This window comes from Tamandua tetradactyla, chromosome 7, assembly GCF_023851605.1.
Source record: "Tamandua tetradactyla isolate mTamTet1 chromosome 7, mTamTet1.pri, whole genome shotgun sequence".
NCBI classification, from domain to species: domain Eukaryota; kingdom Metazoa; phylum Chordata; class Mammalia; order Pilosa; family Myrmecophagidae; genus Tamandua; species Tamandua tetradactyla.
Window position 1 is genome coordinate 102,855,261 of NC_135333.1, and position 27,980 is coordinate 102,883,240.

The 27,980-nt window shown below is 36.1% G+C and overlaps 1 long non-coding RNA gene across 1 annotated transcript; it reads right to left on the reverse strand.

Annotated features, from left to right (window-relative positions):
- Nucleotides 1-1,501: 1,501 nt before the first annotated feature.
- On the reverse strand, nt 1,502-22,795 carry LOC143689907 (uncharacterized). Its single transcript, XR_013178967.1, has 4 exons — nt 22,711-22,795; nt 20,035-20,171; nt 2,214-2,275; nt 1,502-1,623 (listed from the first exon to the last, which is right to left on the reverse strand). It is a non-coding gene; the product is annotated as an uncharacterized LOC143689907 (long non-coding RNA).
- Nucleotides 22,796-27,980: the final 5,185 nt, after the last annotated feature.

The following is a 27,980-nucleotide window of genomic DNA, read 5'->3' on the forward strand; positions in this document are numbered from 1 at the left end:
AGAAAAGGAATTTTAGTAATCTCTGAGGTCTACTTCGCCATGATAAATCTTCCCTACAAGTTTCCTGAAAATTAGCCTAGAAGTTTAAAATATGTTTTATAAATTTTCTTTAATAATGCCGGAGACAGGAAGCACATTTTATAAACATTTTCATTAAAATCCAAGGGAATATATCAGATAGTCTCTCACTGTGTATATGTAGGGATTTTAAGGTGTACTTTTGGGATTATTTGATAACGTACTTCCTGGCTGAAAGAATTGTGATGATCCTTAAAAGCGCCAAGAATGGACTCTTGTTCATTCACTTGTGTCTGTTAGAATGGTCCAAATAAGACTTTCTGAGGGGAAATCTGCCCTGCCTATGTACTTCCCTAATTCACCTCGAGAGGCTCTGTGAAGGTATTTTAATCAGAGGTTAATACTTGCTTGGTTTCTAAGTCTTTAGAGGAATCTAGCCTGGACTCAAATGGCAATAGAATATAGCGGTATTCCAGCTACTTGCTAGGACATATCATCCTTTTGCTATTCAACACTTTAAAACCTCAGCTGAGAGAAATACTGTTTCTGGAGGACTTCCTGGAAAGCATTGTCCTGTCACCTAGAAATTCACAGCTCCCTCCTACGTTAAGCCAGACAATCTTGAAACTACATGCCCTAGAATGCATCATATTGAACTATGACAGATTTGCCTATCACAGGACATATCTTACAAAAGTCTATGTAACAAAATAAGAAGGCTAATTACATTACACAATGTTCTCACTGGACATGTGAACACAATTTCTTTTTGGTTACAGTATCAGGATTAGTTGAGCTTCTCTTAAATAACTGGTTTGTTATGGCATTGCAGAAACCATGAATCATTTAACTGATCAAATTTATTTGTTCTACTCTCTGCTAGTAAGTTCACAAGTAGTGGCTCAACTTTAGGGAGGGTAAGAGACTGTATGGTATTAGATGATCTACATTAAAATAATTCCTTGTCCACTACACTTTCCCAATTATTTTCCAGTTGCACCATTTTTATTTTTAAAAACATGGATTATTTTCCTCTATTTCAAATGACCTATGACTTGCTCTAAACCACTGTGAGAACAAGATTGGAGTAAAAATTAACACAGATTCAAATGAATAGGTACTATGAAAAAGAAGAATTGCTTAACCTATTTTCTATCTGCCTTGAAATAATGTAGATGCTTCTAGATTTTGATTGAAGACCTTTGCTAGAATAGCCTTATTCTATTTTACATAGAAAAAATTAGCTATGCCTATGGATGGTTCATGGAGAAAGATGCGTTCTGTTATGAAAATATGCAGCCCAGAGATAATGTAGGTTTGGGGGTTAAAGAGAATATCCTACCCTATTCTCAAGCCCCAAACCTTACAGAGGCCTGTCTGCCTCTGCGGACACTGGGTTAGTGGATTCCTGGCATCCCAGACTAGCATGTGTGCTGTGACTCCCACAGAACCAGTGTTCCTACCTCTCGTTACAGGTGGTGAAAACAGTACTACATACTGTCTATATGGTGTGTTGTCAGACTGACCCAGTTTACAAAAGACAAAGCTGACTGCTGGGTCCTGGAGGCCATCTTCTGATACAGTTATGCATCTCAGAACAGCCCACTGTAGGAGAGAGAAAGGGCAAACCATTTATATGCTGCTTACTTTTCCAGTTTCGTATCTCTCATTGGCCTGCGTCATGGAGTGTTACAGCCCCTGCACCTTTGCTTTGTGTTATTGGGCCCCTCTGGGCAGCCCCTGGGGGAAGCAGAGGCTCTGCAAGTCCCACCCAGCATGTGACAGCTGTGCAAAGGGAGCTCCTCAGTGGGTGGCAGGGGTGGGGACTTTACTACTGGAGGGGCTGGTATAGCCATCTCCAAAGGGCTACTCTGGCCAGGAAGTTGGCAGGACCAAGCTGATCTAGAGAAAGACCAGAAAGTACACATATCTCAGATAATCTCTACTTTTAAATTTTGCATAACCAGCAACAGTATTTTTACTGCTCACAATTCTATGCTTCGTTCTAAATGGTCTGCTAATATTATTTCTTCTAATACTCAACGCTAAAACAAAACAAAACCCCACACGTGTAAGATAGGTACTATTGTTATTCCTGTTTTACAGATAAGTCAGCAGAGGTAGATGGTTAGTAACTGTTACAAGGTTGAGCTGGGCAGAGTTGTGTAACTGACCAAAAATCTTCTAAGCCTTACTATGTATATACGCCTCTCTTCAAAAATTTCCTTTTGATGATAGCGTTACTATTCAGCATCTCCTTCAGAAAAAGAAAAAGAGAGACAAAATTCAGTAAGCATCCATTTATTGTCCGATTCCCAAAATGACTGGGTATAAAAGGTAGTTTATCTAAAATCCCTAGAACATATAAAATCTTTATTTACCTACTTTCTTCCATTATCACACATAGTTTAGTGTTGAATGTGTTTTGGTTTGCTAAAGCTGCCAAAATGTAATATACTAGAAATGGACTGGCTTTTAATAATAAGGATTTATTATTTTATAATTTACAATTCTTAGGCCATGAAAATGTCCCAACCCAGGACAATACCTGGACTATGAAGACAGGCTTCCAGCCCCTGGGAAACTTCTGCCACTTGGGAAGTCACTTCGTTGGCATCTGCAAGTCCTTTCCTCCTGGGTTTTGTAGCTTCCAGCTTCTGACTGCAGGTTTCTCTCTCTTAGCTTCTCTGGGTGTGTCCTTGTCTCTCAACTTCTCTGGAGGTTTTTCCATGAGCTTCTCTTAATTTCATCTCTTAGCTTCTGTAGGTTTTTTTTATCCTCTATAAAGGACTCCAGTAACGGGCTTGAGACTCATCTTGAGTGAAGGGGGTCACATCTCAATTGAAATAACCTAATCAGAAGCTCCCAAACACTACAGGTCTGCATGCACAGGAATGAACTAAAAGATCATGGCCTTGTCTGGAGCACAGAACAGCTTCAAACTACCACTGTTTGGTATAAGAGAAAGTCCTTGAGTAAGGTAAGGTTGGCAATGCTTGAATTAAAAATTTTCCACTCTGACCATTCATTAATGGCTTTCAAAAGAATAGACCACTGTGGAGCAGGCAATTTTAAAAACTTTGTAAAAACAAATGCCATAAGCAGAACTGATTATTTTATTGTCATGCAACCAATGAATAAAGTAGGTGTTGGTTTGGTGTTATGATTAATAGTAGGTCACTGGGCTGGGCATTTTGTTCACAAAGATAATTGCACATCTTGACCTTGAGAAAAAATAGTCTTGCAATTTGGGAGGGGGAAGGGCAGGGGTAGTCTTAATGTAATTATTACCATCTGGGCCTTCCGCTGACTTTTCCTCCCTTTTCTGATACTGTTAGCAGCCACATCCTTGATTCTATTATTGAAGATCTCTTAGAATATTTGTGACCTCACAGGAATGATTAATGATTCTTAATCAGAGAACAGGAAGGGGCTACTGAGCACCAACTCAAGCACTGAATATAACTAGCATATTCACTTTTCAGAAGCTAAGTCCCCTTTTCTTATAATCTGTGCTATATCCTTAACTGAAAGTAATTATTTCACATCCCTTTATTTATTGCAGTGACCTCTAATGTGCATGTTTTAATCTGGGGAGATGACTGCTTGTTACATGACTTCTTAGGGTCTAAGCTTTTGATGTTGCATGGCTTCTCCCTAGTAATAGCCTAATTATCCCACTGGAGGAGATGTTTTGTTTTCAAAGTGGATTATTCATGGCCTAAATTGGATACCCCAAAGCTGCCAAGTAATAAAAGAGATGCTTGAAATTCTAAATTATCTTGCCTGAGTACTAACCAAAAGTCAGTAGTGTTGGCATTATTTTGGTGACCAAACTATTGCATTCTTCTTGTAGAATTGAATAAATTGAAGGGGTAGGATCTCTTTTGCATCCATCTAAAATGGTCTTTACAGTCCTCAAAAGCTGGAAATCAGCTTCATCTGTAACATCTTTTTCCACACAAATTAGGTTCATCCCTTTTTTTTTTCACTTAAACTTTTGGAAAACTACAGTGTTCAATTTTTTTTCAAACCTATGTGTGATGAAGACTCTCAATATCTTTTTATATTAAAATAATTGCAATACAATCTATTATTGGTCTATTACTTTCATAGTCAGTCTTAATGTTCCTTGTAATTTAGTTTTAACCTTATCTCTTAATAGCATTTAATTCGTGAGCAAAAACACATCAAACATCTGCTTTGCTAAGTTGAAACCTTCCCACCTTGGACTTGTTCTAAGAATTTCTTTTTCTTTAATTTGCACTTAGCATGGAAGAAACTTTTTATGTGAGAGCATAGTTTCTTAACCCTCTCCTAGCCCCACCACTTATAGTTAACACAAGATGGGAACTAAAGAAAAAATCAAACAGTGAATCCCAAAGATGGACCAGAAGTATCAAAGCCAAAATTCTAGGGTAAGGAAAGCATGATAATAGTAACAACTATGGACCAATTAGGAATTAGAAGAATGGCAAAATATGACCAAGTCTTCTAGACAGTTTGTTGTGGTGCTATGATTGAAAAGTCCTACCGAAGTCTCTAATTCTCTCTCCTAAACTATTCCAGATGGATCTTTGGCATGTTCCTGAAGGAGGGAGATTTAATACCTGCCTTAAATTATGTGTTTCTGGGATTCACTTATCTCCTTGTTCTTCTCACCAAACTTAGAACCTCCTGCCATCATTTAAGGTTAGTTATTCATTTCTTTCCCTAAGTGGAATAATGAATAATTAATCATTATTTATGATATAATAGTTCCTTCAAGACAAGGAAAATGGCTAAGTTATCTCTTAAACACTTTCCAAGTAGGGCATACTATTTTTTCAAATACAATATTCCCAGGCCTTTTGGCTGAGTCTCTGTAAAGCCAACAAAACTGTGATTATACCACAAATTATAAGGTAAAATTAATATGACTTCCCATTCTAGTCAAATATTAGACAAAAGTCTGTCAGGTTTTATGCCATTTTTTCCCATTAGAGGTATCTTTTAATATTTTGCTCCTTTATTTCTAAAACTTGGAAAAATTTTTTCTCATAGTTGTGCTTCAAAGTGGCAGAAACACTCCTGCCCAAATGCATAAGACTCACTGTATTTTCATTACAAGTTCTCTTCTCTAGAGTGCCCAGTAGCTTCATTTTTTACTTTGTTTTGGCTCATTTTCCTTAAAACTATTTTTAGAAACTTGAATTATCTGGCTTTTACTTTTAAGAAATATTTTAATGGTCTTTTAGCTGACTGTAGCTTTCTTCATGCCACTATAGAGCAGATACTTCTAAATTCCAAAATCCAAATGACTTTCATTTTAAAATCAATATTCTACCCAGATTTTGGGAAATTCTCCTTCTATTAAAAAGTAGAGAAGTAACAAAAAAAAATTAAAGGACAAAACAGAGAGAAAGAGAAAACCTTGTCTACATTTTAAAAACACAAATCCTTCCTCCACACGATGTTAATTTTTGTTTTGGTTTTATAAGTTACAATGAAAATAACCTGTTCCCACCCAAACAGTTGTCTCATACTGTAAAATATTGCATAAGATGTCTGGCTTTTAGAAGGGGACTACTGCCCAATTGCCTTGGCCAAGAGTTGGTGCGGCTTTTAGAATTTTTGGAAGAGCCTTGCAGGAATGAAGAGGATAGCCAAAAAAAGTCTGTCTTAGGGAGTTAATTCAAGGTCCAGCTGTCTTAATACCTTCCCATACGTATCTATTCTACGGCCCAATATAATATAAGCTCAAAAGTACTAGTTTTCCTATTTTTAAATTCTTTTTAAAAAATTATGATCAATACTTCATCTACTTCCAAAAGTGACTTTACATATAAAATCAGTGATTTAGCAACATCAATCAAAGTTTGAGGGCTAGAAGAACTGTTAAGATCATCGATTATGGAGGTATACAGAACCTGGCGATTATTACCAGGAGGGCGAGGTAATTGAGACATTTTCCAGTACATTTGCCAATACATGTGGAGAAGGAGTTCTCAGGGAAGGCTTTGAGGGTTCTACAAAATTTATAACAACTGGCAGAAAAATCCTATGCAGCAATCTCCTTACCTTAGAGACAAGGAATTTGAATCTTAGAGAGTTTGCAACATTCAGTTGGTGGTATTACTGAGAACTAAAACACTAGTTGGCTTCTCAATTGGAGGCTCTTTCCATTACACCATATGCAGTTATTTTGAGTCAACTGAAATTTCTGCAAGGACATGAAAATAATGTTCTTTCTCTCCCTGACCTCAGTAATAACTGGTTAAGGTTTTAGAATGCTTTGGAGCAAATCCTCAAAGCAGCTGCAGGTCCTCAATGTTCCAGAATAGATATTTTAAGCCTTTCAAATTAAAAAAAAAATTCTGATAAAAGACTTTTTCATTGCAGTAACTTAAAAGTTTTCCAGCACTGCTGTCACAAAATGCCTATTGAATCACCAACTATGAGATGATCTCCTTTGAAGTATTAGGATGGATTAGACAGAACTCCAAAGTAGATGTCAAAAGTGTACATTGATCCTAGTTCTAGCTCCAGTTTACTTTTTATGTGGTGTGAAGTGGGTTTCAGATAATTCTGGTTTGAAGTTATGTTTTTACTCTTCTTTTTTTCATATACCCCACTTCTAGTCTAACAGCAAAACTTGATGGTACTCTTTTCAAAATATATCCAGAATCTTGTTTTTTAAAAAACGGCTTTTAGCTGATGTTCATGAAGAGCAATGTCTTTAGAACTGTGCCGCTAATTAAAGAAAATTCCTTCTAAGAAGGTGCATTTCTTCACCAGAGCTGTGTCACACCAACCTTTGGGCCCTCTGCTGGAGAAGTAGAATCCAGTCTCAAATAATGCCTTTTTAATAGTATCCCCTAGTATTACCGATGTAGGACAATATTGTACCATACCTCTGTGAGTGTATATCTTGTTCCCGCTTTATGATATGTAGTAGTAACTGTGCTATATCAGACCTGTTTTTAATTACATTATTCTAGAATTTTTTTCTTTCCAGATGATGATTGAGAAGCTAATAAAGAATAGAGCAAAGTACCATAGCAGTTTAGAACTTGCTGTTTTCTGTTTTTCATTTCTTTTTTCTAACAGAGTGTGCTGGATGTTTCTATAAATTTGTTCAGGTAACTGCAGAACCTGGAAAAGTTATTGCTGCTACTGATGCATAAATACTGCTATTGGTCTCTTTATATAAATATAAATATATGTATATATACTGCTATTGTTATCTGAACTAATATATATACTTTATATAAAATATGTATGTATATAATTTGAATTTTTGGAAACTTTAGCTTTGCTGTCAACTTTGGAAAAAGTATCCCAGTTGTACGGTATTGAGTTGGCATTATACATAAATTAATAACCATATTTGTCTAGAAATGTTAAACTTAATTTTTTTTCCATTTGTACAGAAGTAACACACTACAGTAAATATGTAAGGTCTTATCTACATGGGTTTGATTACAGAAACGAATAAAGTATTCTCTAAATAATGGAAAAAATATATATATATATATCCAGAATCTGACCACTACTCTCACCACTCCCTCTGCTGCCACCTTGATCCAAGCCACCATCGTCTCTTCTCTGAACAGTTGAAAATGCCTCCTAATGAACCCCTTGCCTCTGCCCTGCTCTTCTCCACACATCAGGAAGAATAATCCCAGAGTTTGACAGCCAGATTACCAGTGTGCACCTATCTCTTGCTTGACAACTTGGATTTGTTCCTGAACTCCTGCCACTAAGAGAAAAGTGATTGTCTTGTTCACCAGGGCATCTGAAACAAAGTACCACTGACTGGTTGGCTTAAGCAACAGAAATTTATTGTCTTAGAGTTCTGGAGGCTGGAAGTCTAGAATCAAGGTGATGGCAGTGCCATGTTCCTCTTTAAAGGAAGAATCTGCCTATGTGTCTTCATTTTGGTGTGTCCAAACATGGCACAATATCCAATTTTTTTTCCAAATAATATTGAAAGGCTAGGAACTGTTTACTAAATAAAAAGCATGCAGTTTCTGAAAAACTGCCATGTCACAATGCAATTTTCTTACGCTTATTTGTTTTACATGTACTGGGTATAAAAGTCTTTAGAGTTAAAAAAAAAAAAAGGAGTTGTTTGGAAAGTTGAGCAACTTTTCAAGGAACTTTATGGCAAAAAGTTGGTAACTAAAGAAGTGTGTTATGCATTAACTCCTTATTTACTCTGTTTTATTAAGGTCTCAACTTCTTTGTGGGCCAGTGTAAGACATTCCTGGCCTGCATTTCACCCAGGAATGAGACATACAGCATCATGTCCACCTAACATATTTCATGACCAGTGAATTCAACATGCATTATTTTTAGTACCAGTTATGTACCAAGTATCCAGATAAACAGAAGTCAAGCCAAAGAATAAAAGGGCTTTGTTTACCTTCAAGGAGTTCTCAGACTAGCTGAGGAGTGGACAGGGCAAGTGTTTAAACTCCAAGTGTTAAAATTGTAAAAGTGCTATAGTACAGAATGCTCCATGAACAGAGAGGAAGATGCCCATAATTCTGACTGGGGTACTGTGGAAATGTCAAGGAGCATCCCAGAAGAAGAAATATTTAAGGTGAACCTTGAAGGGAGATAGAGGTGGGCACTTGAGGCAGTGGATAGCATTTGCCAAGGCATAGAGTCAACAAAAAAACACATTTCCTTTAAGAAGTAGAACCTCTCTGTTCATAACCTTTTCATCAATGTTGATTGTGGTTTTGTGTTTTAGTTTACTAAAGCTTCTGGAATGCAATATAGCAGAAATGGAATAGCTTTTAAAAAGGGACTGTATTGAGTTGCAAATTTACAGTTCTAAGGCCATAGAAATGTCCAAACTAAGGCATCAAGAGAAAAATACCTTAACTCCAAAGAAAGGCCGATATCAGAAGCTGGAAAGGCACATGTCTGGTGTCTGCTGCTCCTTGTTCCTGGTTCTATTGCTTTCAGCTTCTGATACCAGTGGTTTCCTCTCTAAGTGTCTGTAGGCCTTCACTTAGCTCCTGCAGGACACAAGTCTGGGTTTTGGCTTGCTTAGCACCTCATGGGAAGGCACATGGTGACAACTGCTGGGCTCTGCCCATGTCTAGGCATCTACTCTCTCTGTCTACACTCCAAGCATCTCTAAACATCTGTCAACTCTGAAGCAACTGCTCTCTAAGTGTCTGCATCTGAGGTTTCTCCAAGATGTTTTCCCTTTTAAAGGACTCTAGCAAACTAATGAAGACCTACCTCGAATGATTGGAGTCACATCTCCATCTAATCAAAGGGCCATACACCACAATCAGGCATGCCACACCCACAACTGGGTGTGTTACATCTCCATGGAAGCAATTCAATCAAAGTTTAAACCCTAAACAATAGGTCTGGCCCCTCAAGACTGTATCAGGATTAAAACATAACTTTTCTGGGGTATATGATAGTTTCAAACCAGCACACTTTGTTTCACACTGAGCAACAAATTCTCATGAGAGGTTAAATAAGGAAAAAAGATGATCATCATCTCTGCTTAAAAAGATCTTATAAAGATATAATTTACTGTTCAAATTATCTATTGCTGCATAATAATTCACCTCAAACCTAGAGGCATAAAGCAGCAACCACTTTATTAAGCCTTTGAATTATGTGGATCAGGAGTTTTAACAAAGCACAATAGGAGTGCTTGTTTCAGCTTCATGATATCTGGGTACTCAACTTGGAAGACTGGAACAGTTGGGGGGGACTTAAATGGCCAGAAGTGACTTGAACAGCTGGGGGCTGGAACATCTGTAGGCTCCTTCACTCACATGTCTGGCACTTGGGCAAACATAACTCCATGACTGGGCTCAAGTGGAACTGTCAGCCTGAACACTTACATGTGAATTCTCTACGTTGCCTGGGCTTCTCAGGGCATGGAGGTTAGGTTCTAAGGGAGATTGTACTAAGAAGAAACATCCCAAAACAAGCATGCCAAAAGGACCGGATGGAATCTGCATGATCTTTCTTGACCTAGCTTCAAAAATCACTTAACGTCATTTCCACCATATTTTATCATTTGAAATAGTCTTAATTGAAGGAGAGAGGTCATAAATCTATCTGTCCATGGTGGGAGTGTCAAAGAATTTGTAGCCATGTATTTAAATCCCCACAGTCACCATATTACAAAACATTTATCATTTATACTGCAGCAATTTCTCGACTGGTTATAATGGAAGAAATTCCTTTCTGGTGCAACTGCCAGGCAAAATCTTTCTTCTTCTGAGGAATTGCTGTATTTTTACTTTATGGTGTCTTGATTAGATAACTGATTATTTGAAGGTGTTTGTAAGTTGTCTCTTAAAATATTTTTGAAAGAAGACAGAGGTAATATAAACAACTAAAAACTGTTTGTAGATGACTTTGGTTTGAGTGCTGTGTGCATATGAAATAAAGGCAGGAGACAAAGATGGAAAGATAGTTTAGGTCCAGATCAGAAAGGCCCTATTGGTCCTGCTTGGGACTGAAGCACTTTAATTCATATGTCATTTAATCTTTACATTCATTATATGGTGTAGGCATTAACATTCAAATGTTATAAAGAAAATAATGTTATTGCTGTTGTTTTGGTTTTAAAATTCAAGAACAGCATGATATAGTTATGACTACATAATGCCTCTCCATCAGAGCACCTGTATTATTGTTTTCTGGGAAAAACAGCTGCTACTTCATTTTAGTATTGTAATTCAAGCAATAGCTTTTATGAAATTGCCTATTGAGGTAACTTAGAGCATTGTTTCTAGAACTGTCTGTGATGAAAGACCCATTTCATTTTATTTTTTATTTTCAACCTGCTGTGGACAACACTTTTTGTAAAATATTATAAAAAAGAATTACAAGGAAAATGAAATGAAAAAAATTGTACAAAAGTACAAACCCCAATTTTACTGTTATTAGATTGAATAGCTATGAAATTACTTTTTGAAATTGCTGCAAAGTTTTTAAAGCTTGCTTTCAATTTCTGTACTTAGGTTGGTAACAGACGGTTCGTGGACTATCTCCCATGTACAGACCAGATGTTGAATAGCACTGCCCTTAAGGATTAGATTTTTGCAGAGCATCATTTTTCATGCCCTGATCTCTTACCCAAAACACAGTTGCTAGTCTACCTTGAGTGGCCACCTTAGTCACCTTTTCCAGCATGGTTTTCCTCAAGGGTTGCATACAACTTGCTTTCAGTGATTCATACAGAATGGTTGACTTGCCCCAAGTTGCCTGGGGGAATTGTCAGTGCCTTGCCCTTTGTTTAGTCTCAGCTGGTATTTGAGGACTAGAGCAGGTCTTCTGGTGATTAAGCAATAGCATATGCATGCTATGCTCATAATTTATGGATAGCCTTGTCCTATATATCACAGAGCATCTGTGTGCATTGAAAGATAAAGAGAGAATGGATTAATTTTAATCCTATGTCTGTATATGGGATGGAAGGTAGAGGTGGCCATATATTGCCAAAGGAATACTCTAAAATATTGTCAGAAAAATATATGTAGATTAAGAATTTTTCTTTGCACGCCATAGCTAAATTTTTGCTAGAATTTTGTGGTAGACTATATGCTACCCATGTAATTTCTTAGCTCCTTCTTCAAGAAAGGGAAAGGAATGCAGTTTCAATTTAATATTAGAAGAATTTGCCATTCCTGGATACCTCACGGAGGTTGGCAACATCAGACTGGCATAACATTTTCCAAAGTATTTTTCAAGGGATTACAGCTTTCTTATCCTGATTCTCATCCTTTAGCAGATAGCATCTTAGAGCAAAGCATTGTCAAGAAAACTTTTCTTTGCAACATTAATTAAAATAAAAAGATGTATAGGTGTTAGATCACCCTAGCTAACACAAGTAGATTATCAACTTGGTTAATGGGTTAGTTCCCCTAAATGTAGACTTCCATCATGATTACACACTGAAAACTCTTGGGGAGCTTTTAAAAAATGTCTGAACCTCACACCGAGAATTCTGAATTCATTGTTCTGGGGCAGCAATTGGCATGAGTATTTTTTAATGGCTCACCTAAAAATTCTACTAATCATCAAGGTTTAGGACCACCACCCTAAACTAAAGTATACAAATGAAAGAAGAGTTCATATAAATGGGGTTGAATTATATTCTCATTATGTTATAGGAAAATTTTGCTTCAATAATTGACTAAAATAATACATCTATTTAATACGTCTACTGTTGTATGTAAAATCTCAATTAATTTGAGAAATAAAATAGACAAATGAATAATAATAATTTTTTGAGCACTGTTCAAAAAATGTGCTCTTGACTTGCCCCAGGTTGCCTGGGGGAATTGTCAGTGACTTGCCCTTTCTTTAGTCTCAGCTGATATTTGAGGACTAGAACAGGTCTTCTGGTGATTAAGCAATAGCATATGCAATAAAATAGACAAATGAATAATAATAATTTTTTGAGCACTGTTCAAAATGTAGTAGGTACATTATCCCATTTACCCTTACAAGGTTAAGATGTTAGTTTATTTTTTCCATTTTTGAATTACAGAAGCTAAAGTACAAATAGATTATGATAATTGTCTATGGCCATAAATAAAAGTAAAGGCAGAGCAGGAGGTTACATCTTGGGATTTTTTATTTAAATTCCATTATTCTTTTATTTACTGGATTCTTAACATTTTTAAATCAATGTCTTTTCTATATTGATACTTCTGGCCCAAAAATATGTCCCCAATCTCTTACAAACCACATCCCCCCTAATACCCATAGCTTCTGAATTAAACTTCACATGGTCCCTTGCCAACTTTTGAATTATTTATAATCTACTACTGGTCCATTTTCTAGCACTGAACTCCTTGGGATATCTTCTGAGTTATCTTCTGGTTTGGAAACCTGCTTCTGGGCTGAGCCTCTTGATTCTTAGACTCAGCCTTGTGTTGGACTTGACTGTTCTCTCTTTTTTTTTTTCCCAATTTATTTAATGATTTGATGTGCAGGATTCTGAAAAAACATTGTGGAGGGCACTGTTGAAATTCCAACCTATGATTTTGTGAATCATTCAAGATTACTAGAGATAATGGTGATCTACACTACAGATGTCTCTGTTTGAGGGCGTTTTGGTGTTTTACAGCCAGGAGACTTAGGACACAATTCATCTGCTGGAGAGTCCAGTGGGTGGAGCTACAAAAGAACATTTTCTATGTAGAGCTGTGTTCCAGTAGCCATGTTTCTTGAAGATGATTGTGTAATGATACAGTTTTCTCAATGTGTCTACGTGATTGTGAAAACCTTCTGTCTGATGCTCCTTTTATCTACCTTATCAACAGATAAACATATGGATTAAAAATGAATGAATAATAGGAGGAACAAATGTTAAAATAAATTTAATAGACTGAAATGCTAGTGATCAATGAAAGGGAGGGGTGAGGGGTATGGTATGTACTAATTTTTTTCTGTTTTCTTTTTATTCCTTTTTCTGAATTGATGCAAATGTTCTAAGAAATGATCATGATGATGAATACGCAACTGTGTGATGGTATTGTGAGTTATTGATTATATATCAAGAATGGAATGATCATATGGTAAAAATGTGTTTGTAAATAAAATAAATAAAACCATCCCACTTAGAGTCCAGCAGCAGACCTGCTGAGGAGCTATCTTCAGTGGTTCCCTCAGCATCCTGCGCAGGCCCCCCCATAAACATGTGTACAGAAACTGGGCCCAGGGATACCTACACTGGCTCCAAAACTTCAGACACCACTTCCTTTCAGCATCTGTTTCAGGATGGCTTTAGGATCCAGGCATTCATCATTTATGAATGGAAACCTGTACGTGTTTTTCAGACTTGATTTGATAAGATATTGACAGGGCAATATGATAAGATATTGGCAGACCAGACATTTTCACCTGCTTCTTTATTTTAAGGAGTTTAAAAAAATCATTTTGGGTTACTGAGAAAATACCACAGGATGCGTGGTAAACTTGTTATGCTTACTTCCAGAAGGAATGCAAGTCATATATTTTTGGAAAAATTAAGAAAGCAATCCGGATGCTGGCTGGTCTAGCATTTCTGAGAATTTTTAGATGGTGAGACCACAGTAAGAAATATATTTACAGCCTGATCTGATTGATACAATTACACATAGAACTGAAAAGTTTCAAGAGATACTTTATAAAAATGTTCTATATCCTAATGTTTTCTATTCTACTTCATAACCTAATACTGGTTGTGATCCATAAACTTAATTTCATGACCCACTGATGGGTTATGACCCAGTCTGATAAACGCAGATCTAAGGAGCTGTAGCGGAACATTTCCTTCCTCCTAGTTTGTGCCTCCAAAGTAATTGTCCCTGAGGAACACCAAGCAATTTTCTAACCAGCATTAAACACAAGACAGCAGGGTCTGCTGTTCCATCCAGGGCACCCCCGTAGAACTTCCTTGGCTTTATGCAATGTGGCAGACGGCAGCCTGGGAGCCTTTGGTTCTGGCTGAAATATACAATGTTGACGGCACTCAGTCCTGCACGAAGCTGGCACCTTTCCCTAGCCCTTTCAGGCTTCAAGCCACCCAAGCCATTTTGAAGCTATTATGTCCCCCAGAAAAGCCATGTCCTTTAATCCTCATCCAATATTGCATGGTGGGATAGCTTTCTGATTATTTCCAAGGAGATGTGACCCACCCAATTGTGGGTGGTAACTTTTGATTAGATGGTTTCCATAGAGATTCAAGGAATCTCCACCCATTCAAGGTGGGGTTGCTTACTGGAGCCTTTTAAAAGGGGACCGTTTTGGAAAGAGCCAGCATAATGGACAGAGCCCCAGGGAAGCCATTGAAGAGAAAGCTAGGAGATTTCACCATGTACCTTTCCAGCTAAGAGAGATACCCTGAATGCCATCGGCCTTCTTGAACCAATGTATCTTTCCCTGGGTACCTTAGACTGGACGTTTTATAGCCTGGCTTTAAGTTGGACATTTTCATGGCCTTAGAACTGTAAACTTGCAACTGAATACATTCTCCTTTATAAAAGCTGTTCCTTTTCCGGCACATCATATTCCAGCAGCTTACTGCCTCAGGTGCTCATGGCCACACCCAGCCTGCCCTCCTCTGGCAGATGTGCATGCTAGATTGTGGAGGTTCAAGTGAATGCTATTGTGCAAAAGCTGGTCTGTCTCCCTATGCTGATCCAGAGACCCCCTGACCACAAGAGTTCATGGTACTACAGATGATGACCTTTGGTCTAAGTTGTCCTACTTTGTCATCCCTCCCACATAACACTTTCTATAAAAGCAATCCTTTTCCATTGTCACAGGCTAAACTGCATGGGTACTTTTGTTTTCTTTCTATTGAATTTAACTCACTATAGTTACTTAAGATGTGACATTAGTTGAGCTCCATAACTGGTTTCTAATAAGTAACTATAACAATTTTGTCAGAGTTAACTACTGTGCCCTTTTGGAGGGAGACTCAGTAAAAAAACACTAAACACTAATGCAGGAAGGAAGGAAGGGAGGGAGGGAGGGAGTAAGGAATAAAGGAAGGAAGGAAGTGTACGAAGAAAGGGAAAGAAAACAATTGCTAAGTCCTATGCCCTATGTGAACTTATCTAACTCCCCATGAAAATCTTTTGTTCTTTAACTTTTTTTAATTAAAAAAAATCTTCATGTACATACTTTCTATACATGGTGCACAATCAATGGCTCACAATATCATCACATAGTTGTTTGTTCATCATCATGATCATGTTTTAGAACATTTGCATCACTCCAGAAAAAGAAATAAAAAGAAAACAGAAAAAACCCATACATACCATACCCCTCACCCCTCCCTCTCATTAATCACTAGTATTTCAATCTATGCAATTTGTTTTAACATTTGGTCCGCCATTATTTATTTATTTATTTATTATTTATTTTTAATCCATATTTTTTACTCATCAGTACATACCATAGATAAAAGGAGCATCAGACACAAGGTTTTCACAATCACACAGTCACATTGCAAAAGCTATATCATTATACAATCATCTTCAAGAAACATGACTACTGGACACAGCACTACAGTTTCAGGCACTTCCCTCTAGCCTTTCTATTATACCTTAAGCTAAAAATTGACTGTTCTATTGCCTTGGGAGAACCAGCTTATAATACAGCTGCAACACCTTTATCCCATTCATGACCCAATCTGCTCCCCAGGGAAATACATGGATGAGACAGTCAAAGTCCTAACATTTAAATATTATCTTGCTCCATCTTCTATACAAGAGCCCTGTTTTATATAAGCACACATTCAGATAAAGCTGGAAGAGAGAATAATCAATGACAAAGATGAGAATATAAATTTCCTTATGTTTATAAAACATGTCCATGGCAATACAGGACACATACAAATATTGAAAACAGAACAATTTTTACTTCTACCTTCCACATTGAATAGAACATGAGGAGAGTTCAACTGATCAGTTGGTGTGGTAGTCAGATTCAGGTGTCAACTTGGCCAGATGAAGGTGCCTAGTTATGTTGCTGTGGACATGAGCCAATGATATGTGAACCTCATCTGTTGCTCATTACATCTGCAGTCGGCTAGGAGGCATGCATGCTATAATGAATGATGCTTGATTTAACTGGCTGGTGCTTAAATGAGAGAGCTCAACATAACACAGCCCAAGGAGCTCAGCCCAGGCCTTTGGAGATGCAGGAAGAAAACACCCCAGGGAAAGTTGTTGGAACCCAGAGGCCTGGAGAGAAGGCCAGCAGAGATCACCCTGTGCCACATAAGAAAGAACCTCAGATGAAAGTTAGCTGCCTTTCCTCTGAAGAACTAATGAAATAAATCCCTTTTTATTGAAAGCTGACCCTTTTGTGGTGTGTTGCATTCCGGCAGCTAGCAAACCAAAACAGTTGGTAAATGTGATGTTCATGAAGTCCACATGAGAGGTTAAAATTACCTCAAGAGTTCGTTAACTTCTCAAGAAACAAACACTCTCTCATGACCACTAACTAGGTCAACAACTCTTCCTCACAAATGCACATCATTGACCACAAATAAAGAAGGAAATGTGGTTGCATTAGAACAACTAGTCACCATTGCTAGGAAAACACAAGCATAACTGAAGCACCAGCATATTTATACTGAAAGACAAAGTTATGATGGGGTGATACATCTTGTGCTAGTTGAATTTAAAATCTTCCATTGTTAGTAATAGCCATGCAAGCCATAGTTAATGTGCTATTTTTCAATTTGTATTACTCTGATGTGAAGTCTTTATGATGTAAAATATTGTGGCCATTTGAAAATATTTCAGATTATTTTACTAATAGATATAACTAATTTGGAGCAAAGTGCTATCAGTGAAGATTTGAGAGCCTCACCAATCTTCTATATATTCTAAGTTCAGAGGATAACTGCACCCTTCCATGCTAAACAGTGCCACAGGTTTGGGGAGAATGTACCAAACCACTTCCCTAACCTGTGATACTGTTTAGATAATGAGATAATTACAATTCCAAATGTTATGCCGAGAACGACTTCTATAATTTGTGAAGCTTGTATAAAAAATAGGATGTAAAGAGCTCACTAAACTCTATATTCATTAACAAAATAACTGCGGAGCCTCACAGGTGGTTAGCATGATACATGAATCCAGCAGAAGTAGCTAGTTCTTTGAGTGGTGAAATGATTAGTTAGCTTGTTAATAACAAGAAACCAGGGTCACTGATTGGGATAATATAAACAGAAGTGATTGTTCTTCAACTTTCAACCAAGTGTTATTGACATCGATTAAACAGATAAAATGGAGTCAATTCAGTGAAAAATCAAGAAAACACAACTAGAAAAAAAGTCATGAAGTTAATTTATTCTACTTAGAGAAAAGCTATCTAGACATTTCTATAGTATTAAAAGGAACTTTTCAGAAAAAAAAATGTTTTAATTTGTATTAACCTGTGATCCCATAATAAAAGAAACTTTTTCAGAAATTGGATTACTTAGGAAGATTTTAAAAATGTTCTTCAGGGTGCATTGTCTCAGACAATATTTAGTATAAGAAATACATTATTTCCTTATTAGTGTTCTGTAATATGATCCTTAATAAATTTATCAGGCTAATTGTTCTATAGACTGTAAACATTATTTAGTGATTTGCTAATCACAATAGGGTCCAAATAGCACCTTAATTTCTTTTCCTACCAATGGGATCATTCACTTAAAACCAGACAGACTGCAATATTTTAATGCATATTCACATAAACTGCATATTTTAGTTTACCACAAAACAGCAATAATATTTAAAAAAGCAGAGCTGTGCGACCATGAATATAGAGGCTTCAAAATGTCTCTTACAGATGATGTCTGGCTATATGGCCAAGCAAGGTAACTAGATGCCAGCTTCCTACCACAAACACATAAAAAATCATGAATAGAAAAAAAGAATAAAACATTTTAATTATATAGGTTAGCTCAAGAGAAAGAAATGAAACAAAAAAACCAAAGTCAGAATGGTAAATACATTTATACTTTAACTGCCCCTGTTCAAGGCCTTAGGTGCTAGAGTTCTAGAAATGAGAGTACAAAGGGATGAATCTTCTAAGGTAGGGAGGCAGGAGAAGCTGCAACTGAGCCTCTGGAATAAAATGCAGAGCTTTAAAGAGCTACCCTGTCTTTAAAAGGAGGCTTAGGAAATTTTTACACAACAATGTGTAGGGAAGCAGCAACACAACCCATCTCCATCAAGGGGTTTTTGTAAAAAGAGAAAACAAGTGTCCTGGGAAAAATCAAAATTCCAGTAAAGCTGTGGGCCCAGGGGTGTCTTCCTCCAAAGCTCTTTTTAAGTTTGGCTTGGCTTGTGTTTGTGCGCTCACTCGCTTACTTTCTCTCACTCGCTTTCTTGCTCTTAAATTGTATTTATATTTAAGTGGATACTAAATAGTATAACCGTTAGATCCAGAACCAAAGCTTAGGATTTTCTATACACATAATATTCCTAAGCCTTTTTAAGTATGTCACCTAGTCTGACCTTATCAACTCTTTTTTTGCAAGGGTATGATATTTCTCCTATTTTTTTCTGCAATTATTTTCTAAGCATAGATATCAGAAGTCTGCAAGCTGCTGAACATCAGACTAGAACAGTGAAAATCAGACCCCTGCCTCAAAGCTTAAGTCAGAAAATGAATCCCATTACACCATGAGATATGTTCCACAGCAGAATTTCATTACCTCCCCCAGAAAATGTACTGAGCTAGAAGGCATTGCTACCATCCCAAAGCCTTCCAATCAGGAGAAAGCTACATTTTGAGAAAAGATGCAGAGGAATATTACTTTTAGATTTGGGTATTAAAATCGCCTTAAGAACAATCTTGATATTATACTGATTTTATCACTTTTATAAAAAATGGGTACTTGGAAACCAACTGAGCATTCATGGAGCTCTGAATTACCTGTCCAATCAACTGAAACTTTGACCAACATTGTTTCACTCATGCAGAGTCACCTATAAAACCATACATTCAGGCATCAAACATTTATAAAAGGTAAGAAGATTACTCATTCTTTTATTGTGTATACAATTTCATGAGCTGCAAGATGAAAATGTGATGAATGTCATAATAGATTCAGCAAAAATGTGATTGTGGGAGTAAAGCTGAGTGGATATGGACAATGGAATTGATTCTGTGTGCAGGTATTAGTACTGTAAAGATTATCTCATTTATTCTCTTGTAGCCAGCGTGTCTTCTCACTAGGGTTCATCATGAAGTTGATGATGTAAAATACATATAAAATTAATCTGTGCAATAGACTCACAGAGATATAATCATACAGTTTATGGCAATTAACTCTAGAGTAATCAACAGTATAGAGAAACTTAAGGCAAGGAAAAGCATGAAACAGAAAAGTGTTTTCAAAATCTTCGTTATTGGAGTAATGCTTTTATGATTTTCTATAATTGAATATTTCATGCATTACTATATCTTTAATATTTTCCTTTAAGTTGACTCACTTTTTTTTCTTAAGTACACTTATTTTAAGAAGACATTTCATACCTCTGAAAGTAGCATCATCTGTCATTCCATATTTGAAAATCCACAAACATCCGCGACATGGTGCCCAGTTTCAGCTTTAGGGAAGGACATTCCGCTAGATACTGTACGTGGGAAAGCAGCTTTAAAACTCTGAAATGCTATAGAAATGAAACATGGTTGTTTTCTGGCTGTGTCTCCCTTTGGGAACAAGCACAAAGTTAACCAGTATTTGTGTACCATAAGATCTTGTATTAGAGAAACGCGCTAACTGTGTTTGCAAGAGGTCAATCTGAAATCTCTGATAATGAATTAATGAACATTAAACATTCTTTTTTTTCTGCTATTTCTGCCATCTTGAACAGCAGCCCCATTTCCAGGTTACTTAACTCTCCCTCCTGTATCTTTTTGCAGTTCTTTTCTCTTCTTACTTACTTCTCTCCATCCTACTTCCCCTGATTTCTTAAGATTTGTTTAACTATTTCTTTTTTAGGGTCTGTTATTAGTCCACATAAATATCCTATGTTCTGCCCTTGCTCATCAAGATGTTTTCTCAAATAAAGACAGTTAACTCTCCAGATACTGTTTACAGCTGTCAATATACCTATATAGGAATGATATTTAATAAAATAATAAATGAAATATAACTAGTATTTATTGAGAAGTTATTATATACTAAGCACTTTTCTATGTGCTTTACACAAATGAACTAATTTAACCCTACCATAAAATCTTAATCTAGGTTTTTTTTTCCTTTTTTTTTGCATGGGCAGGCACCAGGAATTGAACCAGGATCTCTGGTATGACAGACGAGAACTCTGCTTGCTGAGCCACTGTGGCCCATCCAATTTTTTTCCATTTTATAGTCAAAGAAAGTAAAACTCAGAGCCATTAAATATTTGCCCCAATGTACCTGGTTGGTAAGTATTGGAGCAAAATCCAAACTCTGGCATTATGTTCTTCAGAACTTATGATTTAATATTACAATATAATGTGCACAAATGTGTGAGAACTGCCTCTACTAAATCTCAGGAACACATGGCATGCATTCTTTTGAAACAAATAATATAAAGAATTATATTCCATTAAAAATGGCTTTACATAAGTAAAAGAAAACAAAAGCATATAGATGATCCTCAGTAGGTAATAATGGATGAAATTCCATTTTATAATATCATTGTCTCTGAATTTAAATGGAAGTTTTGAGTTCTTTTGAAAATAAACATTTCTTTTTCATGCAAATTAATGAGTTTGGTCATATGTTTAAATGAATGCTAAAAATAAAAAAGCATGACAAGTTGTGTATACATTTCCCTTTTTCTTAATTACTAGTTTGCAAAGGAAGAGCGTTTGATAGGTAATTCAACATTTAAAAAAATTGAAATTGATTCTGGAAAGTAATTTTGTACAATTACGATTAACTTTGTCAATGAGGGGTGTGTGTGTGTGCGTGTGCGTGTGTGTGTGTGTGTGTGTAACACGTGTATGTATTTTCTGCAATCCTCTGGACAGAAAGGAGAGCACTTACCACTGTCAAGTATGGTCTACACTCAATGTCAATAAATGTTAACAAAATTTATGGTGGTCAAATACGGATAAGACAATTCTATAAATCCTAATAGTAACACGTGCTAAATGCACTTTAACTTGCAAATTGAGTCGGTAGCTTCCTAGAAGAGTATTCTAAAATGACAAAATCATCTATGCAGACTCTAGAAAAGGTGTTAAAATGCTGAGTTAAGAGAGGGAAAAGGTGAGAACAATTATCTATCGTTAGAGCATAACAAATAATCATGATGTAAATGAGGTTCTTTAGATAGGGAATAAATTAGCACTCAACTTTACATAATAGCTTAAATGCCAACTACCCTAATAACATCAGAATGAGGCAGGATGAATGTGTCTCTTTCCTTTGCCATAGCAGGCAGATCTAAGCGTGCGCAATGATGAGGAAAGCTCCTGTGGTTAGTCTAAGTTTGCTTTTCCATCTTCCTTTCGCATATCATCTTTCCAGAAGAGTGTCAGTATGCATTGATCTTTCTTCATTACTGTGCTTTATTATTCCTGCTCTTCCTGGAAAGGCCCTAATTCTTTAAAATGTTATCATACTTCCACAAAAGAACAACCTAATAAAAGTTCAATAGTTACACAATATATGGGACAGCATATTTGCTTTGAAGAACTCTTCCTAGTCTACCAGAAAGCATTTCTCATGCAAAAAAAACAACAACAACAACAAAAAAGTTGCTTCTCCTAGGTATGTTTATGTGTTTTTGTCTTATTTTTCTAGATACTTCATATGAGTTTAAGGAACTTTCTGATATTTGGAAATTCCTGAACTGAGTGTGATTCAGCTCAACAAACAAGATTTGTCTGGTTGAAATGTGAAGATATAATTACTTTCAGAGAACATGGTGACATTTTCAATGTGCATACAAAGGATTTGGAGATACATAGGTAGGAAGCAAATGCCAAAGAGAGAGCAATTATGCTTGCGAGGCATTGCATAAAATGTAGGTTTTTATGCTGTTTATACTTCTGTAATTGCTAGTATTTGGAGCTGATATAAAATAAAATCTTGAAATGTCCTGAGCAGAATTAGTGAGTTGTGTGTGGGTACAGAAATAATTTTTTAAAGGAAATCTTATGAAAGTTAAGGTTTTCATTATCAATGACAAAGAAGAATAGTAACCAAGTTACCTGATTCACCACAGGGAAATTTTCATTTTAACAAATCTGAACTATTTTCAATTTGACATCTACAGCCAGACTAGATGGCGGACATCTGTAGAGAGATTAAACTCTAAGTCAAAGATATCTATATTTTTCAGGACTGGAACTTAATAGCATTCAAATTTAAACTGATTTTACAATATTGAATATGTATTACATAACTGGTAGTAAAAACCAATGCTGTGATTTTTTAAAATTATTATTATTGAGAAATCTTCACACACATTCACTGCAGTAATTTAATAAAGTATATCTCCTTTATAAAAATTATGTGCAAACACCTTTTTTTTAATGTGATTTCTTGTCTTTCTTTAGAGGATTAAAGAATCATAAAGAATCTGATTCTGACAGACATAAGGGCCTGTTCTTGCTTGTTTCAAATTTTGATATCATAGTTTATTCTTTTAAGCATCTTTTTTTGGTGGGGGGGCATGGATAGGTACCAGGAATTGAACGCAGGTCTCTGGCATGTTAGGCAAGAACTCTGCCAGCTGAGCCACTGTGGCTGGTCCTCTTTTACAGCATTTTTACTGTAGTAATACGATGCACATAATAAAAAAAAAATCTGAATTTCCATGAAGCAAAAATTTCCATCATTATTTGACTCTAGCTTCCTGCTCACTGTCCTAGTCGGTAATTCCTAACATTTTAAAGAGAGGTAAGGGTGCGAAAAGGAGAGAATGGAGGAGGAGAAATTACAACTGGGCTCTCCTGGTCTGAATATTTGCATACACTAGAAATGTAGGTTGTTATAAATATTCTAATTTTCTGTATTAGGAAATCTTCATCTAGATTTAGGGTTCATGGGCTCATTTTCTTATTATGAATTTTACAGATTTTATGAGGATCACAGTTAAACTTTCTTTAGGAATTTGGAAATTTCTTTAGGAATTTCTCCATTATTAGTTGGTTACATACTAAATGAAATACTGAGTTGAGAGACTTGTGGTAGCTCCAATATTTCATGAAAACGAAAGTATGAACATATGGGTTATAAGGACAAATTACATAATTAAATATAGGGGTACACTAGAGATATTGCCATCTATTTGAAAGATTCACAATATTTCTTTAAAAGATGTTTTATACTGTGCCTATTATCTAATCTCACCATCAGATAATTAATGTTGACTTTTTTGTGGTTTTTATTGTGGAAGAAGTTAGTTGGTGGAGGAAGGTTAGATGGGAGCAAACAGAGAGCATAACAAGTATAGACATTTAGTTAAGGACAGATTTGGGGCTGAAAAATGAGAATGTCTGGCACATACTACTTCAAACCCAACACTGCACTTTATAAATTAAATAAATATATCACAGAAGAAGATTAGCCATAATTAATTCCCTCTTTCTCTTTCCCTCTCCCTCCCTGCCTCCACTTTCCTTCTGTCCCTTTCTTTTTCGTTATTCCCTTTTCTTTCCTCCTTGCTTTCTTTCATCCTGTTGTCACCATTTCCCATTCCCTTTCCTCGCCACATCATAAATCAAAAATTCTAACATGCTTAATTGTTTTTCTGCTGTTTTAGGAAATGTATATTATTTCGCATGCATCTATTTTCATTTATAAAACAGTTATATGTATGTGTATATCATATTCTGTTATTCTGTTTCTTAGTTTTTCACTTAAAACTATGTTTTCTGAAGTTATACTGAAGTATTACATATATGCAGAAAAGCATGCAAAATGCACACCTTGGGGAATGCCTATAAAATGCACACACCTGTGTTACCAGCATCCACCCAGATCAGGAAATACACTGCCAGCACCCCTCCTGACCCCCAGTGCCCTTTCCCAGTCATTTTCCCCTTCAAAGAGAGCCACCATCATGTCTTTTATTTGTTTATTTGGCGTGAGCAGGCTCTGGGAATAGAACCTTGGTCTCCAGCATGGCAGGTGAGAATTCTGCCACTGAGCCACCGTTGTACCGCCCCATCATGACTTTTAATACTTAAATTAGTAGTGCCTATTTTGAACCCCAGATAGATGGTATCATACGTGTGCTCTTTTGTTACTACTGAACATGGTGCTTCAGAGTCTTCTGGGTGTTAGGTGTAGCAGTAGTTCCTTCTCACTTCTGTATCGTTTTTCTGTAGCATGAATATACCATAGATTATTTACCAGCTCTATTTTTGTTAGGCATTAAGATGTTTCCAGAGTGAACTATTAGTAATAGTGCTACTGGTGCATGCAATTTGGTAAATACATATATATTTATTTCTCTTGGCTATGTACTCAGAAGCATATTTGCCAATGCATTATATATGCACATGTTCAATATAGGAGACATGGTCAAAACCTTTTCCAAAATGGCTTCTAAATTATGTTCTCATGGCAGTGTGGGAAAATTTCACTTTTGCTTTTTAATTTTATCCACCTTAATGACTGTGTAGTAGTATCTCATTGTGAAGGTATCATCAGCTGTGATGAGCTGCACAAAAATACAATAAACTGCACAAATTTTTAAAGTGTACAATTTGAGTAATTTTGGCATGTATATATATATATACACACCTATGCAATTATGACCACAATCGAGGTAATGAATATATCCATGAGCCCTCAAAGTTTTCTCATTTCCTTTGTAATTATTCCATCCTGCCTCTCACTACCCCATCCCACCTCATGGCCATCACTGATATCTTTATTACCCTGCACATAATGTTGTTTTTTCCTTTAGCTGAGTTTAAGACTTTTTTTTTCTCTTTGTCACTGGTTCAAATTCATTTGATTATGATGTATCTTGGTTCAGATTTCTCCATATTTCTTGTGTTGGGGTCTATTGCACTTCTTGGAATTATGGGTTTATTATTTCCATCTAATTGGAAAAATGTTGGCCATTATTTTTTTAAATATTTTTTCTGGCTCCCCTCTCTTTCCTGTCTTTTAGAGAAAGACAGGAAACATATATTACATGTTTGTTAATCTGCTTAAAGTTGTCTCATTGCTCACTGATGCTCTACTCTTTTTTCTTAACTCCATCTTATTTCCGTGTTTAATTTTGCATAGTTTATTGCTATGTCTTCAGGTTCACTAATCGTTTCTTAAACATCTAATCTGCCATTAATCCCATCTGCTGTATTTTTTGTTTCTGAAATTTTGTTTTTCAGAGAATTTCAACTTTGGTTAAAGTGATGGTTAATTTCAGATGCCTACCTGGCTAAGATGTGATACCAGTTATTTCATTAAGGAATGGCCTCGTGAGGGTATTTTGAGATGCGATTTACATCAATAATCAGATGATTGTATCAACAATCAACAGAAGAGATTACCCTCAGCATTGTAAGCTGGGGGTCTTAAAAGCCAGAGTTGAGTATTTCAGAAGAAAGAAAAGGAATTCAAACTCAGCTTCCACATTGGAAGTTGCTGGAATTTCCAACTATCTAGCTGCCCTTAAGTAAGTTAGACTATGGACTTCAGTCTCAGTTTTATTGGATTTTCAAACTTGAAACCTACCCTACAAAGTTTGGACTTGCCCAGCACTCATGGTCACATGAACTAATTATTTATAATAAATCCCTTTATATATAAATATATTTTTGGCCTATTCATTCAATTTTTATGAAGAACCATGACTAATAGTAATTTTTAAGTCTTCCATGTTTTTCCTTAAAATGCTCTCATTTTCCTCTACCTTCTTAAACATGTGTGATATAGTTAGAATAGCTGCTTTAATTTTTTTTTTTAACTAATTACATCATCGGAGTAATTTTTGGGTCTGTTTCTATTGACTGATTTTTTTTCATGTTCTGGATCATATCTTTCTGGTTCTTTGCATCCTTGTAAATTTTTTTTTTTAAGCAGGGGTCATCCCCTTTATTTATTTATTTATTTTTATTTTTATTTTTTTTACATGGGCAGGCACCAGGAATTGAACCCGGGTCTTCTGGCATGGCAGGCAAGCATTCTTGCCTGCTGAGCCACCGTGGCCCGTCCCCTTGTAAATTTTTATTGAATGCTAGATACTGTGAATTTTAACTTGTTGAGCACTGAATACATTTGCATGTCTATAATTACTCTTGGAGTTTTTTGTGGGACTCAGTTAATTGGAAAGAACTTTGATCCTTTTGAGTATTTCCTGTAAGATTTGATAGGCATGACAAGAACAGCCTAAATTATAACATACCTATTCCAGTTCCATTTGCTTATTTTGCTATGGATTGTCTACCTATTCCTTAATGATTTTTGGAATATGTATACTTATTCTACATATGAGTACTTTATTGAATATATATATCTTCTCCAACCCTCTGGCTTGCTTTTTCACTCCCCTCAATCAAAATATTGTTTCCTCAGAAAAGATATAATAGATACTTCCCTCCCATCACAGGAATTTTTGCATTGTAACAGGAACATAAACAGTTTATCAACAGTATGAAGGTCTAAAAGTGAAAATCCCATTACTAGTTCACTATGTAGGGAAGCACACTGGAGCCTTTCCTGGTATCTCTTCAGTCACAGCATGCCATTTACTTTCCTTGTTGCTGAGATTAGTTGGTCTGAGGTCTGGGAAGAAAAGCCATACTTTCCCTATGACACAGGTATGCCTAGAGTGGGCTCTGTAGATATTTTTTTTTTCATAAAATCTCTGGAGATCATTCACCAAGAACATCATAAAATAAATTCACCAGTCTTCCCTTTCCTTAAAAGCATAATTTTGAGAGTGAATGTTCACTCAGAAACGGAAATGCCTAAAGGGCTATTCTCTTAGAAATATGAATCATCCAGTGCTTTGGTCTTCCATAAAAAGAGAAAATGAATAATTCTGCTTAAATTTATCCAAATGGGAGCCTGTAATATCAGCATTCATGTTTCAAAGGTTAAAGACTTAATTAAATAGCTTCAATTTAATCAATATAAATGATGTATTTTCCATTTCTTTGTCCACATAATTTCCAGGTAGTTATTATCTCCAGATCATAACAATTATTTTTCCCTAACTTCCATCCAAAGTAACATTAATTGATTTATCCATTCATAGATATTTACTTATTCTTGTGTCAAGCACTGGGGATACAAGGTACAATGAAGTAGACACAATTTCTACCCCAAAAGGGTTTATAGTCTAGAGGGAAGAAATGTACAATAGTCATAAGCATAATCATTAGAAAGAGCATCTAGGTTCTGGTAGACAATTTTGTTAGGTGTGGATGCCTGTAGGAAAGGATATGTAAGTTGAATCTTAGATTTTTATGTGGGAAAGATGTGTAAGTTGAATCTTAGATTTTTATGTGGGATTTAA